Source organism: Orcinus orca, chromosome 4 (genome assembly GCF_937001465.1).
Source record: "Orcinus orca chromosome 4, mOrcOrc1.1, whole genome shotgun sequence".
Classification (NCBI taxonomy): domain Eukaryota; kingdom Metazoa; phylum Chordata; class Mammalia; order Artiodactyla; family Delphinidae; genus Orcinus; species Orcinus orca.
Genome location: NC_064562.1, coordinates 16,561,078 through 16,577,800, shown reverse-complemented (window position 1 = coordinate 16,577,800; position 16,723 = coordinate 16,561,078).

Genomic DNA, 16,723 nt, shown 5'->3' with positions numbered 1-16,723 from the left:
TCCAAGACATACTTTAGACTGCTGGGTCTAATTCCCAACACCGAATACATAAAACCACTATTTGTTTAGTTTCAACTTCCTACGCTGCCTCTCATATTTTAAATAGGTATTAATTTTTCCTTATGTGGTGGACTGGGGAAGGAATTGGGGGTCAGTGATACCTGGGGTCCAATCTCTGCCCCAGTTAAGACTTGTATGTAGTTTGCAAATTACATTTGTACTTCCTCATGTTGCTTAGATTTAAAGTTGAACTAAATAGTACTTAACCCCTAGGGTTACTTGAGCCTAGTTTTTAGTACAGTGCCTACCTAAGAACAGGTTCTCAAAACCCGGTATTTGCAAACATTTGCTTTAATGACATTTTAATATACAATTAGGGATATGCTATTTTGAATATAGCATACAGCCACTTACTAGAAAATCCATCTACTTCTAAAAGCAACATTCAAGGATATAGAATGAAGAGAATGTCCAGATGCATGAGAGAATCTCTATGTCTGTGCCCTGCAGAATAACTATTATACAATTAATTAATATTAGCAAACACTTTGCATATTTCAGATAAAATCTCAATGTAAGTTCTAAGTAAAATTTTATTTCATCTAATGGTACAATCAAAACATTATTCTTAGTGTTTCCAATTATAGTTGTCTATAACTATATTACTAAAGCTATAAAATGAACTCTTTCCCATAGCCATCGTAGCCCAAAACAGATATGCATAAGGTGAGTTTCCCTGAATGGAGCTATGTACAAAATCTAAAATTAATATTTTAGATATTAAAATTTGTCTGGACCCAAGGTGCAGACAAATTCACGCAGAAATACTCTCACATTTCCTTACAAGCATTCCTGAATTCTTAACAGTAACCTCAAGATATATTTTAGTACACTCAGTGAAAATCAAAGTCCTATCAATTCTAAGGCACAGTCTGTTATAATCAAAAGGTTACAAATACTAGAGAATGTTCATTTTCTTATCACCTTTTCTACAGGAAGATGGTCCTCACACTGCCTTTGAGACCAGACAAAATTTACCATATGGAATGACTCAAATAACATTTATTGTATACAGTGTTCCCATATTCTCATGCTCATTCAATAGAAATGAACAAATCTACATTCCTGCTTTGCTAAGATTACAATAGTTTGAAAAACCAACAAAATGGCCTTCTCATTTATCTTGTTTCTGAACCTTTGCACAAAGGGAACATATATTAATTTATCCCTTAAATTAGTATTCTCTTCCTGAGTCAAAAGGCCCTTTATAACAGACAATGGATTTTACTTAAAATAAAAATGGAATTATTTCAATAAATAAAAATGTTTTTTCTTCATATACTCAGGTTATCAGGAAGGTTTGCAGTTGAGAGAAAGAAGAATATTTCTCTAGAATTAAAAGCAATATGTTGATAATTCACCTTTTGCTAATTCATTTTGACTTCTTAAACAGAGCTTTAAGAGATTTTGATTTTTCTAGAGTAAATGACCAATGGTCTCTCTGTCTCTATTAAAGGACCTGCTTTCTATGAAGTCAGACGGAACTGGTATTAGGCATTTTGCCTAGAGACTTGGAGTCCATCCAGTCTGCAAATAGTTACCAAAAATCTGTTGAGCTTTTCCTGCGGACATAGTTAGGGAAGTCTTCCCAGCTCCTCTCACAGTCACGTGTGGCTGAATGGCTGCATTTGGGAAATGGGATGTAAATAGAAAAGATGTCACTACTTCCAGCCCTGGGAGACAGACTCTTTCTATGTGTGGTCCTCATTCTTTCTCCCAATCCAACACCTGGATGAAGACTCTGGAGTACGGAAGAGCCCAAATGGGTCTCCAAATGATTATGTGGAACAGTTCACTTGAGAACACAGACCTACACAGGTGCATACATACAAACACACACCAGTGCTGCCAACACAACAACCCAAGTAGTCTATTTCTGTTTATGTCACTGAAACACTTGGGTTATTTCTATAGAAGACCTTACTCTTGCTTACAAATAGTTCTATTCTTCTTTTTCTGGGTGCATGGGGAAAATGTTCTTTCCCTCTTCCTTGAAGTTAGTTGTGCTCATGTGAATTTATTTGGCCAATGACATGAGAGTAGAAAAGACAACCCAGAAAATGGGAGAAAAAAATGCAAATGATGCAACAGACAAGGGATTAATCTCCAAAATTTACAAACAGCTCATGTGACTCAATATCAAAAAAAAAAAAACAACCCAATCAGAAAATGGGGAGAAAACCTAAATAGACATTGCTCCAAAGAAGATATACAGATGGCCAAGAGGCACATGAAAAGATGTTCAATATCGCTAATTATTAGAGAAATGCAAATCAAAGCTACAATGAGGCATCACCTCACACCAGTCAGAATGGTCATCATCAAAAAGTCTATAAACAATAAATGCTGGAGAAGGTATGGAGAAAAGAGAACCCTCCTAAACTGCTGGTGGGAATATAAATTGGTACAGCCACTATGGAGAACAGACTGCATGTTCCTTAAGAAACTAAAAATAGAGCTACCATATCATCCAGCAGTCCCACTCCTGGGCATATATCTAGAGAAAAACATGATTTGAAAGGATACATGCACCCCAGTGTTCATTGCAGTGCTATTTACAATAGCTAAGACATGGAAGAAACCTAAACATCCATTGAAAGATGAATGAGTAAAGAAGATGTGGTACATATATACAATGAAATATTACACAGCCATTAAAAAGAATGAAATAATGCTATTTGCAGCAACATGGATGGACCTGCAGATTATCATACTACAACATGGATGGACCTGCAGATTATCATACTAAGTGAAGTAAGTCAAACAGAGAAAGACAAATACATTTGATATTGCTTATATGCGGAATCTAAAAAAAAAAAAATGATACAGGACTCAAACATTTAGAGAAGAGCTAACACCGATATTCCTCAAACTCTTCTAAAAATTGCATAGGGAGGAACACTCCCAAATTTGCTCTATGAAGCCACAATCACCCTGGTACCAAAACCAGAAAAAGATACCACAAAAAAAGAAAATTATAGACCAATATCACTGATGAACATAGATGCAAAAATCCTGAACAAAATACTAGCAAACAGATTCCAACAGCATATTAAAAGGATCATATACCATGATCAAGTGGGGCTTATCCCAGGAATGCAAGGATTCTTCAATATATGCAAATCAATCAATGTGATACACCACATTAACAAATTAAGGAATAAAACCATATGATCATCTCAATAGATGCAGACAAAGATTTTGACAAAATTCAACACTGATTTATGATAAAAAAAAACTCTCCAGAAAATGGGCATAGAAGGAACCTACATCAACATAATAAAGGCCACATATGACAAACCCACAGCAAACATCATACTCAATGGTGAAAAAATGAAAGCATTTCCTCTAAGATCAGGAACAAGACAAGGATGTCCACTCTCGCCACTCTTATTCAACATAGTTTTGGAAGTCCTAACCATGGCCAACTGGAGAAGAAAAAGAAGTAAAAGTAATACAAATTGGAAAAGAAGAAGCAAGACTGTCACTGTTTGCAGATGACATGATAGAATACATAGAAAATCCTAAAGATGCCACCAGAAAACTACTAGAACTAATCAATGAATTTGGTAAGGTTGCAGGATACAAAATTAATGCACAGAAATCTCTGGCTTTCCTATACACTAACAACAAAAAACCAGAAAGAGAAATTAAGGAAACACTCCCATTTACCACTGCAACAAAAAGAATAAAATACCTAGGAATAAACCTACATAAGGAGGCGAAAGACTTGTACTTGGAAATCTATAAAACACTGATGAAAGAAATCAAAGATGACATAAACAGGTGGAGAAATATATCATGTTCTTGGATTGGAAAAATCAATATTGTGAAAATGACTATACTACCCAAAGCAATCTACAGATTCAATGCAATCCCTATCCAAGTACCAATGGCATTCTTCACAGAATTAGAACAAATTTTTTTACAATTTGTATGGAAACACAAAAGACCCCAAATAGCCAAAGCAATCTTGAGAAAGAAAATGAAGCTGGAGAATTCAGGCTTCCATATTCAAACTATACTACAAAGCTACAGTAATCAAGACAGTATGGTACTTGCACAAAAACAGAAATATAGATCAATGGAACAGGATAGAAAGCCCAGAGATAAACCCACGCACATATGGTCACCTGATTTATGATAAAGGAGGCAAGAATATAAAATGGAGAAAAGACAGACTCTTCAATAAGTGGTGCTGGGAAAACTGGACAGCTACATGTAAAAGAATGAAATTAGAACACTACCTAACACCAAACACAAAAATAAACTCCAAATGGATTAAAGGCCTAAATGTAAGGCCAGACACTATAAAACTCTTAGAGAAAAACGTAGGAAAAACACTGACATAAACCACAGCAAGATCCTTTTTGACCCAACTCTTAGAGAAATAAAAATAAAAACAAAAATTAAAAAATGGGACCTAATGAAACTTAAAAGCTTTTTTTACAGCAAAGGAAACCATAAATAAGACGAAAAGACAACCCACAGAATAGGAGAAAAAATATTTGTAAGTGAAATAATGGACAAAGGGTTAATCTCCATAATATACAAACAGCTCATGGAGCTCAATATCAAAAAAACAAACAACCCAATTAAGAAATGGGTTTAAGACCTAAATAGACATTTCTCCAAAGAAGACATACAAATGGCCAAGAGGCACATGAAAAGATGCTCAACATCACTAATTATTAGAGAAATGCAAATCAAAACTACAATGAGTTTTCCCCTCACCCCAGCCAGAATGGCCATTATCAAATATCTAGAAACAATAAATGCTGTAGAGGGTGTACTGAAAAGGTAAACCTCCTGCACTGTTGGTGGGAATGTAAATTGATAGAATCACTATGGAGAACAATATGGAGGTTCCATAAAATACTAAAAATAGAACTACCATATGATCCAGCAATCCCACTACTGGGCATATACCCTCAGAAAACTATAATTCAAAAAGAATAATGAACCACAATGTTAATTGCAACACTATTGACAATAGCCAGGACATGGAAGCAGCCTAAGTGTCCATCGACAGATGAATGGATAAAGAAGACATGGCACATATATACATGGAATATTACTCAGCCATAAAAAGAAATGAAATTGAGTTATTTGTGGTGAGGTGGATGGACCTAGAATCTGTCATATAGAGCGAAGTAAGTCAGAAAGAGAAAAACAAATACTGTATGCTAATGCATATGTATGGAACCTAAAAAAAAAAAAAGGTACTGATGAACCTAGTGGCAGGGCAGGAATAAAGATGCAGACATAAAGTATGGACTTGATGACATGGTGAGGCGGAGCAGGGGGAAGCTGGAGGGAAGTGGGAGAAACATCGACATATATGCACTACCACATGTGAAATAGATAGCTAGTGGGAAGCAGCAGCATACCACAGGAGCATCATCTCAGTGCTTTGCGATGACCGAGAGGGGTGGGATAGAAAGGGTGGGAGGGAGGTTCAAGAAGGAGGGGATATAGCGATATATGTATACATATGGCTGATTCACTTTGTTGTACAACAGAAACTAATATAGCATTGTGAAGCAATTATACCCCAATAAAAATGTATATAAAAGTAAAATTGATAACCAACAAGCACCTACTGTATAACACAGGGAACTCTGATCAACACTCTGTAATAACCTAACTGGGAAAAGAATTTGGAAAAGAATAAATACATGTATATGTATAACTGAGTCACTCTTCTGTACACCTGAAACTAGCACAAAATTTTTAATCAACTATACTCCAATATAAAACAAAAATTAAAAAAAGAAAAAGAAAAGGATGTGGGTCACTTATGCATAATGCAATTAGTTGCTGGTACAAGAGTCTCCAGATAAATAAATCAATATTCCTTTCCTTTAAGCCTCTGAGATTTGTAGGTTGCATGTTCCTTCAGAATAACTACTGCACCTGATTGTTGAAGTTTGTTTCAGGAGGTAGCCTGTCCTGATAAGTACAAGGTCCAAGCCTAACATCTGTGATTCTGATTTTCCATCAGATAAATATCTAAATATATCTTGCAAAAGTATCTACTCTGAGAAAGCTTCTATTCAGAAACTGAAATTTAGAATCTCTTAAGTAAATGAGACTCTTCTTTAGTAATAACCTTAAAAATCTAAAATAATAGTACTAGAAATATTCTAATTGATGAAAATGTATAGAAAATGAAGCTTTACTTTATCTAAGTTTCTCTCTCACTATGAACTTGCCTCGAATTCATGGGAATTTCATGCATGTTACATGGTTAGGTAGTATCTAAGGACCACCTTCAAAATACCCAAAGAGTATCTTGCACATAGATTCCAATGTATGGCCCTTCACCATGCTGTCTCTTGCCTCCTTTTTAAGAACCTTCTGTCTCTTTACCATGGAAGCTCATTCTCAAACCTGTGGCTCCTTAATCAGACCACATTCCCCATTCCACTCATATTGCCAACAGCCCATAATGGAAGCTCACCAGGCGTGTAGACCCACACTGTTCTCATCCCGACACTGCTCAGTTCCGCTTCTCTGATGTCTCATGGTCCCATCATCGCCTGCATCAGACATCCAGAAGCAGTATAAGCAGAGTAGTCTAACAGTAGGCTCTGACATCACACATGACTTGACATTTCAGTTCTGCCATTGATCAAATATGTAACCTTGAAAAAACTCTTAACCATTGTAATTAATTTCCTTATTTGTAGAACTCTGACTCATTTTTCATACACACAACTGATTTGTCGATATCTTCATCATTTAATTACAGTAATAGCAACCAAATTGGTCATCCTTTTCCCAGTTTAATTCTATACTGTATACTATATCTAATCCCATGTCCAGATTATCACAAAATAAAATTTCGTTACATTAAAATGTCTTGTACTTCCTTACTTTAAGTCCTCCATTTCAAACCTTCAGCACAATACACCAAATCTTTTCTTTTTTAAACTTTTTCTGCCTTGGTCTCTCCTTGTCTTTTCAGAGACTCTTCCAGCAGTGTCAGCAATAGCAATAGCCAAACTTGAGTCAAATAACCTGCGTAGGGACTTCCCTGGTGGTGCAGTGGTTAAGAATCCGCCTGCCAATGCAGGGGACACAGGTTCGAGCCCTGGTCCGGGAAGATCCCACATGCTGCGGAGCAACTAAGCCCGTGTGCCACAACTACTGAGCCTGTGCTCTAGAGCCCGAGAGCCTAGAGCCCATGCTCCACAACAAGAGAAGCCACCGCAATGAGTAGCCACTGCTTGCCACAACTAGAGAAAGCCTGCACACAGCTCAAAGACCCAACGCAGTCAAAAATAAATAAATAAAATAAATAAATTAAAAAAAAAATAACCTGTGTAGAACTTCCAAAAGGAACAGTGTTCTATACCACCTTGCTTTTGCACATGTAATTCACCCTGTCTAGACTGCAACTGTCTTTTGTTTTCTATTTTCATCAATCCTCTTTGATCTTTCTGACTGAGCTCTGAGGACCTGACTTCCCTGGTTATCCTACTTGAGTTAGATTCTCATCTCTTACGTGTACCTACAATACCTTGGGCATCCCTCTAATAGCAAATGTCACAATGATAGGATTTATTGGTGTGCTTATCTCTCTTCTCCTCTTTGCTGGAAACATCCTTTACAGCATTAATTACGTTCGTTTTATTTTTGTCTCTTCAGGACCTAGACTATTATCTGTTACATACTGTCTCTTTTAGATTGCCAAGACTGCCTTAACAAAGTACCACAAACTGAGTGGCTTAAACAACAGAAATTTATTGTCACAGTTCTGGAGGCTGGAATTCAGAAATTAAGGTGATAGAAGAGTTGGTTCCTTCTGAGGGCCATGAGGGAAAGATCTGTTCCAGGCCCCTCTCTTTGGCTTAAAAATGCTCATCTTCGTGTGCACATGGCATTCTCCCTATATGCATGTCTGTCTTCAAATTTCCAGTTTATATAAGGACACCAATCATAGATGATTAGGACTCATTCTAATACCTCATTTTACTTAATTACCTCTATAAATATCCTGTCTCCAAAAAGGATCACATTCTGAGGTACCAGGGTTTAGGACTTCAACATATGAATTTTAGGAGACAGAATTAAACCCATAACAGTGAAAAATACACATTGAATTAGTTCATGAATGAAAGTTGGGAGGCATTACTAAATTTGCTGTAAATCATTACTTAAGTCAGGTATGTATTATTTAGAGTGTTCCGTATCACAAATAGCAAAAGAACTCTCTGATACCAGAATATAAAATCCTGGGACAGAAGAAAAAAATTTATCAGGTGTCTTTTGGCCTGGATGGGACCTCTTATCCTGCACCATTTCAAAGTTTATGAAGCCATTTATTTCTCCGCCAGCTGGGGCTCCTCTGCTCTGTTAATTTTCATCCTGTTCTTCATTTATTCAACTTTTTAGTCTTTAGAACTACACCAGATTCTGAATATAGCAGAGGGAAGAAAGTACAATACTCTGTCCACTCAGCAAACCCATCTCTATGGAATAATGGGATTCATATAAGAAAATAACACACAAATTATGGTTTTACATAGGTTGGCAAAACCCATAAAGCCTCTGGGAATCAAGATATATTGAAAAATCCATTCTGCCAGCTACATAAAAACACTTAAAAGCATCAAGATTCTTTGTGCCAAGTAGAGAAATTGCAAGGAAAGGTGAAAGGATATTACTCTGTACTAAGGTGTTTGCCTTTAACAGGTTTTCCTTTATTTTTAATAAATGTCTACAGTTCTGGCACAGTGATTTCACTTTGTATAAAAGCCTAATGTGTCATAGCATAATTTTTTTTAAAAAATCATTACTGGATTTTTAGACAGGATCCAATTTTGCTACATGTTTCCCTTCTCATCTAGTGGTCACAAGTAACTAAAAATAGATCATCGTGTTAAAAATGTATATAAATAAGATTGGTACCTAGAGTTGCATGCAGTATGTGATGGTTCTTTAGGAATTCAAAACACATATTTGAGTGGTATAATAATCATTCATTTCCTCTCATTTAGATTAAGGGGAAAATAGTAACGCTTGTGGTATTACGCACATTACAACACTACTGTTTCATTGCCAAAAATGAAAGTGGCATCGTGGATCTAGTTATTTAACATATTGCACATATATAATACATAAGCATATGGTTTTAGGTATGAATTGATGGACATATGCACAAACACACACATAGCTTTAATGTGTTAGAGGTATGAAAAAATCACCTTAGACTCAATTTTAGGAGTATCCCTTAGGAGAGTAAATCACCCTAAGTGTTCAGGTTGGAATCCCAGGGAGGCATGAAAAACACTAACTCTCAGGTGAAGAGTTATGGAAGCTAGACCAGCCCCTATTTCATGGCCCTAAATATCCTCTGTGCTCTGCTTATTTATCCCTCTGTCCTACTCCCAACCCCTGACAACCAAATGATTTCCTTACTGTCTCCATAGTTTTGCCGTTCCAGAATGTCATAACGTTGGAATCATACAATATGTAGCCTTCTCAATTGGCTTCCTTCACTTAGTAATAGGCATTTGTTTCCTCTATTATCTTTCTTTTTTTCTTTCTTCCTCCCTTTTTCTTTCTTTCTTTTCTTTCTTTCTTTCTTTCTTTCTTTCTTTCTCTTTCTTTCTTTTCTTTCTTCTTTCTCTCTCTCCCTTTCTTTAAATTTTTTATTCAACTTTTAAAGGTTACTTTCCACTTACAGTTATTACAAACTATTGGCTCTATTCCCCATGTTATGTGTTATACAATATATCCTTGAGCCTATCTTACACACAATAGTGTGTGCCTCCTGCTTCCCCACCCCTATATTGCCCCTCCCCTCTCTCCCACTGGTAACCACTGTTTGTTCTCGACATCGGCAAGTCTGCCTCATTTTTGTTATACTCACTATTTTGTTCTATTTTTTAGATTCCACAGATAAGTGATACCATACAGAATTTGTCTTTCTCTGTCTGACTTATTTCACTTAGCATTAATGTCCTCCAAGTCTATCTATGTTGCCACAAATGGCAAAAATTCATCCTTTTTTATGGCTAAGTAGTATTACATTGTGTGTGTGTGTATATATATATACCACCTCCTCTTTATCCATTCATCTGTTAATGGGCTCAGGGTGCTTCCATATTGTAAATAATGCTGCTATGAACATCGGGGTGCATGTATCTTTTTGAATTAGTGTTTTTGTTTTTCTCAGATATATACCCAGGAGTCAAAATTGCTAGATCATATGGTAGTTCTATTTTTAGTTTCCTGAGAAAATTTTATACCATTTTCCACAGTGGCTGCACCAATTTACATTCCCACCAACAATGTAAGAGGGTTCCTTTTTCTCCACATCCTTGCCAGCATTTGTTAGTTGTGTTTTTGATGATAGCCATTCTGACAGGAGTGAGATGATACCTCACTGTGGTTTTGATTTACATTTCCTTGATGATTAACAATTTTGAGCATCTTTTCATGTGCCTGTTGGCCATCTGCATTTTCTCTTTGGAAAAATGTGTATTCAGTTCTTCTGCACATTTTTTAATAAGATTGTTTGGTTTTTTGAAGTTGAGTTGTATGAGCTATTTACATATATTGGATATTCCCTTATTGGTCACATCATTTGCAAATATTTTCTCCCATTCTATATGTTGTCTTCTCTTTTTGTTGATGGTTTTCTTTGCTGTGCAAAAGCTTTTAAGTTTAATTAGGTCCCATTTGTTTATTTTTGCTTCTTTTTCTTTACTTTAGGAGACAGATCAAAAAATAATTGCTGTGATATATGTCGAAGAGTGTTCTGCCTATGTTTTCCTCTAGGAGTTTTATAGTATCTGCTATCTTTCATGCCTTTATAGCTCATTTATTTTTGGCACTGAACAATATTCCATTGTGTGGATGTACCATGGTTGATTTATCCATTTACCTACTGAAGGACATCTAAGTTGCTTCTGAGTTTTGGCAATTATGAATAAAGCTGCTATAAACATGTGTGTGCATGCTTTTGTGTGGACATACGGTTTTAACATTTTTGGGTAAATACCCAGGAGCATGACTGTTAGATGATAATGGTATGCTTAGTTTTGTAGAAAAATGCCAAGCTGTCTTCCAAAGTGTCTGTACCATTTTGTACTCCTGCCAGCAACGAGTGAGAGTTCCTGTTGTTACACATCCTCATCAGCAGTTGGTGTTGTCAGTGTTCTGGATTTTGTCCATTCTAACAGGTGTACAGTGGTATGTAACTATTGTTTTAATTTGCATTTCCCTGATAATATACGACGTGGAGCATCTTTTCGTATGCTTGTTTACTTTCTGTATACCTTCTTTGGTGTGGTGTCTGTTAAGGTCTTTAGCCCATTTTTTTTATCAGGTTGTTTGTTTTCTTATTGTTGAGTTTTGGGAGTTCTTTGCTGTAAATATTGAATAGCAGTCATTTATCAGATGTGTCTTTTACAAATATTTTCTCCCAATCTGTGGCTTGTCCTTTCATTCTCTTGACAGTGTCTTTTGCAGAGCAGAATTTTTTTTAATTTTAATGAAGTCCAGCTTCTCAAGTCTTTCTTTCATGGATTGTGCTTTTGTTGTTGTATCCAAAAAGTTACTGCCGAACTGAAGGTCCTCTAGATTTTCTCCTATATTATTTTCTAGAAGTTTTATAGTTTTGCATTTTATATTTAGGTCTATGATCCATTTTGAGTTAATGTTTTGAAGGGGGTAAGGTCTGTGTCTAGATTCCTTTTTTATGTAGATGTCCAGTTGTTCCAGCATCATTTGTTGAAAAGAATGTCTTTGCTCCATTGTATTGCCTTTACACCTTTGTCAAAGATCAGTTGACTATATTCTTGTGGGTCTATGTCTGGGAAAAACTGCCTTTTGAGAGCCTAGGTGAAAGATGAGCATACTCAGTGAGCCTGGACACAGGGTAAACTTGACTGTGTTACACACTGTGTAGCAGCAAGAAGCTATGACAGTGAGAAGCTAATCACACTCCAGTTCTCTCAGCATTTGACTGTGGAAACCCAGATTAACCCCTTGTCAAACTGTGTAAGTGCTTGCAGAACAAGGAGAGGGGTTCTCAAGAAGAAAATAATTATTAATGAGAAGTAAGGGAGCTTAAGCAACTACACAGAAATACAGAAGAGATGTGAGTGTATTTTTAGTTTGAACTTGTAGAGTCCACTACAGTTATACAGGAGTCCATGCATGCACACACACATATATATTTACACATGATTTTCCCATGATCTGGCTTTTTCGCTCCAACAACTCAATCACCCAAACATGAAGTAATAAAAAATTTCCAGTCTAAACAAGAATTAGATACATCAACAATATAATTAGCATCAGATGGTGATACCCAATGTGAAAGATTAGAGAAGATCCCCAGCATCAGCAGAATAGTCTCCGCTAGCACTTTAGTCAGAGAGACAGGTGGATATTTTGAGCTCTGTTAAGCAGTTAAAGTTTTTATGTGTCTCTCTGGAAATGAGCTTGGATTGATGACTGGTCTGTCATCAGCTGCTTGGAAACACTGAACCATTTGGTAAATAATGCAGACAGATTCTCATCAACCTTTTGGTCTGTATTGCTGACTTTGTTGCTTATCTAATACAAAGATGTGTTTCTAATTAAAGTGGAGTTTTGAAAGAAGAAAAGTTGAGGGGTAGATAGAAATTAAGTTGATCATGAAGTGGAAATACTGGACAAACAGAAAAGCTTCCAGTGTCAGGAGATAAAGAAGAGAGGATGAGCAATAATAGGGAGGATTACCCTGTGTCGTGCCTCAAGGCATTCCGGAGGCACTAGAAAAAGCTGTACACTGTGGCCATTTCTAGAGCAAATCAGAGCACAGCCCAGCGTTGAAAAGGGGCTTTACTTCCTTCTCAAAAGCCTAATTTGGCAAATTCAGATGGTATCATTTGAGTCTGAAATAGCCAAATAGTTACAATTAATTCAAGAATTGCTTGTAGCAAAATTTCAACATTTTGCAAGCTAAGGGGCTGGACTGACTCACCAGAGTAATGTGCTGTCATTAATGCACGGACCTTGAAATAGAGGACCTGCCATGGTAAGGGGAACTCTCTGGGGAAACAAAGATATATTGATACTAGTTACAGTGGGATTTATTTTAGTAGACACTAGCAGAAAGTGAAGGCTGGCAATATCACAAGATGAAACTGTAGATAAATGTAACTTCTTTCTGACCAACAGCCTGATGACTTAACGTAAATGTTAACAAAAGTTCACATACCTACGTCTATGTATTTATCAGAATAATAAAGAGGTTGATCATTTTGTTTAATTTAATAAAGTCTGTCAATGTTCCACCAAGTTTTTTTCGAACAGAGAAAAATTCATAATGCTTGTCCAGTACTACTTATTATCAGCCTACCAATTTTCTGACAATTTTGGAAGATAATAGAGTACCATTTTAGCATACATTTTATTCTTAAAATCCACAACAAACTACAAAGCATAGTTTGGACAACCAGTAACAATAAAGTTTTTCAGTGTCTATGTAAAATCATGCATGTGTGTATGTTTGACTTCAGTACTTTCTCCCTATTTGTGTAGCACAGTTATTGCTGTAAAAATGTATGGAGGAGGAGCTATGGGTTATAACTAATGGACATATTTTATTGCTTTGGGAAAATTATAAGACCTCCAGTGCTACCAGAGCTTGAGGTTTAAGGGATTCAATGGCAGTGTTGTTTGAGCCAGCCTCCCCAGTATTCCTGTAAGTATCCCTGCCCCTCCATGGTCACATTCAATCCTGCAAAGAGGGATACAAAGGACAGAGTTTGGATACAGCAAGAAATCTACAAATATTGGCCAATCTATTGACTTATTCCAGCAAGTTGGCTACTTTTTATGTCTTCCTTTCGAAAATAAAGAAAAAATATTCCCAGAGGTCAAGTCCTCTTATTTAGCACAGTGGCTTCTAATTTTAATAGCATAAACTTTTTTAATAACAAAACTTATGGGCCCCTTATATTGTAGTAGTTGTTCTCTTGGAATCCATTGATTAAGACAATTCATAATGATACGACAGTCTTTATAAAATCAGTGTGCATTTAAAGAATGCAGATTTTATTAATATCTATGCGTACATATTCATTACTCACACTGCATATTTTGTTAGTGCTAAATTAAGACCAATCTGTCAGTGCTCTGTGTGCATATGAATTGTTGGAAGATCTTTTTCTGGTACCTGTACTCCCACTGATTGTGAACTCTTGCTCTAGTCCCTTCACCCTTTGCCCAAAGATTTCTTCTCACTCAGAATGCTCTCAACCACCTACCCTATTTTCTGCTCTCCACAGTCTATTCTCAAGCAAAGTGATCCCTTTAAATGTAAGTCAGATCCTGGCACTCCTCATAGCCTTTCAGGGCCTTCCCTCTCACTCAGAATGGAAGCCATAACCCTTGCCATGGCCTCTAAGTCCTCCAGGATACTGTGTTACCTCCCTGGCATCATCTCTAGTACTCTCTCTCTGTCTCTACTCCAGTTCCGGACATACTGTCCTCGTTCTTCTTCCCTTGACAACCAAGTCCAACTGCTCCCATCTCAAGGCTTTGTCTGGATATTCTTTCACTAGGGCTCACTCTTTCACCATCTTCAAGGATTTGCTTATATCACCACATCAGAGAACTTCCCCAACCATTCTATTTTGTTTATTTATTTTATTTTTAATTTTTTTGGCTGTGCCACACAGCATGCGAGATCTTAGTTCCCTGACCCGGGATAAAACCTGAGCCCCTGCATTGGGAGCACGGAGTCTTAACCACTGGACCACCAGGGAAGTCCCCATTCTATTTTAAATTGTAATTTCGGACACATTATACTCCAAACTCTCCTTACCTGTTGAAAATTTTCCTCCATAGGAGTCATCACTATCTGATAAAATATAAAGGTTATTTGTCTATAGTTTATTGTCTGAGTTTCCCCATTTCAGTTAAGGCTTCATGAGGCAGGGAGGTATGTATTTACGTGTTTTTATTCACTACTCTATCTCCCTTAGTTGGAACAGTTTCTGACACATGATAGGTACTCAATAAATATTTGTGAATAAATTAATCAGTTATTCTCTACGTTTAACTCAAATTATGAGGCACCTAGAATCCTTTCTTAATAAACCATACATTCTGGAATGCAATCTCATTCTATCTCAAAATTGTTATTTTTTTATTCTTCCTGAGTAAATTTTGCCTGCCCTAAAAGTCACTAGCTCATTAACTTCAGGACCTCATTTATGTTCTCCAAATGCTTCTGACACAGTGATAAGCTCTTACTAGATCCTCAAAAGCACTGCCTGATTTAAAATGAGTTGCTTCAAAAATGTTGGGGAAAATAGATTGCTCTTTCACACCCTCCCTGTACCATTTTTTTTGTCTTCATAAAGCACAGGTTAAAGAGGAATGTAACTTTTGAATAATGCCATTAATATAAAAATCTGACTGAGATGAGGGAAAGATGGAAAGGAACGTATTTAAATAAAAATGCAGGACTGCATTTGAAGAATCAGTACAAGTATGATGGTGAGAAAGTGCCAAAGAGATAACCTCTAAAGCCTGGCCACCAAATCCCTTCCACCTTATTGTTGAGAGCCTCACTAATCCACAATGCACACCTGCCAACCTGAATAGTATTTATTTACACACACCAGTGGACCATTTCTCATATGTGTAATCGTCTTCCTTTCCTCATCTTATGTCCCCATATTTTTACAGTCATAGCCTTTTTTAAAGGTTAAATTCAAGCACTATTTTCTTCATTAAAATTTCCTTTATTCTCCCATTAGAAAGAAGTTTACCCTCTTGGCAATGTTATAGTACCTAATGTCTACATTTATGGACAACTGTTATGTGCCATTATGATTATATATGCATTTGATCTACCTTATTAGAGTGTAAGCTTTTTGAGGACCAAGCCTAAGTTGATTTATAATATAATCTTTAGGAGCAACTCACCAATTCACCCAGTGGGTACTGAATATATGTATGTTGGATAGGTGGATGGATGGATGGATAAATGATTGATATAGATTGAATATATACTTGACAATAGCAAAACCTCAAGTTCAAAGATACATACTTTCATTGCCAAGCACTGAATTCTTTGTTAACAGTAGTTTTATATTGTGTTCAAAAGAAAATCAAGAGTTCTTTGAAAACAACATTTAATGAAACTGAACTTTTAAGAGTGAGAAACTTATGGGGCATTAAACTTTCTTAGAAAATGTGTGGTAATTCTTTTAAAGTTTCTTGAGAACCTAAAACAACTGGGGGATGTGAAAAGGTAGTTTTCTAAAATCATTGATTTTCTGCTACTTTTAACTGCAACTCTGGATTAAGAAATATATATATATATATATATATTTTTTTTTTTTTTCTTTTCTTAGCAGTACGCGGGCCTCTCACCGCTGCGGAGCACAGGCTCCGGATGCGCAGGCTCAGCGGCCATGGCTCACGGGCCCAGCTGCTCCGCGGCATGTGGAATCTTCCCAGACCGGGGCATGAACCTGCGTCCCCTGCATCGGCAGGCGGACCCTCAACTACTGCGCCACAAGGGAAGCCCAGAAATATTTTTAAATGTTTATTTTCAGATCTGATTGAGACAGAAAAAAATATGAAAACTACAAAGTACAGTTCTTCATTTAATAATTTAATAATAAGACATATATAGGACTTA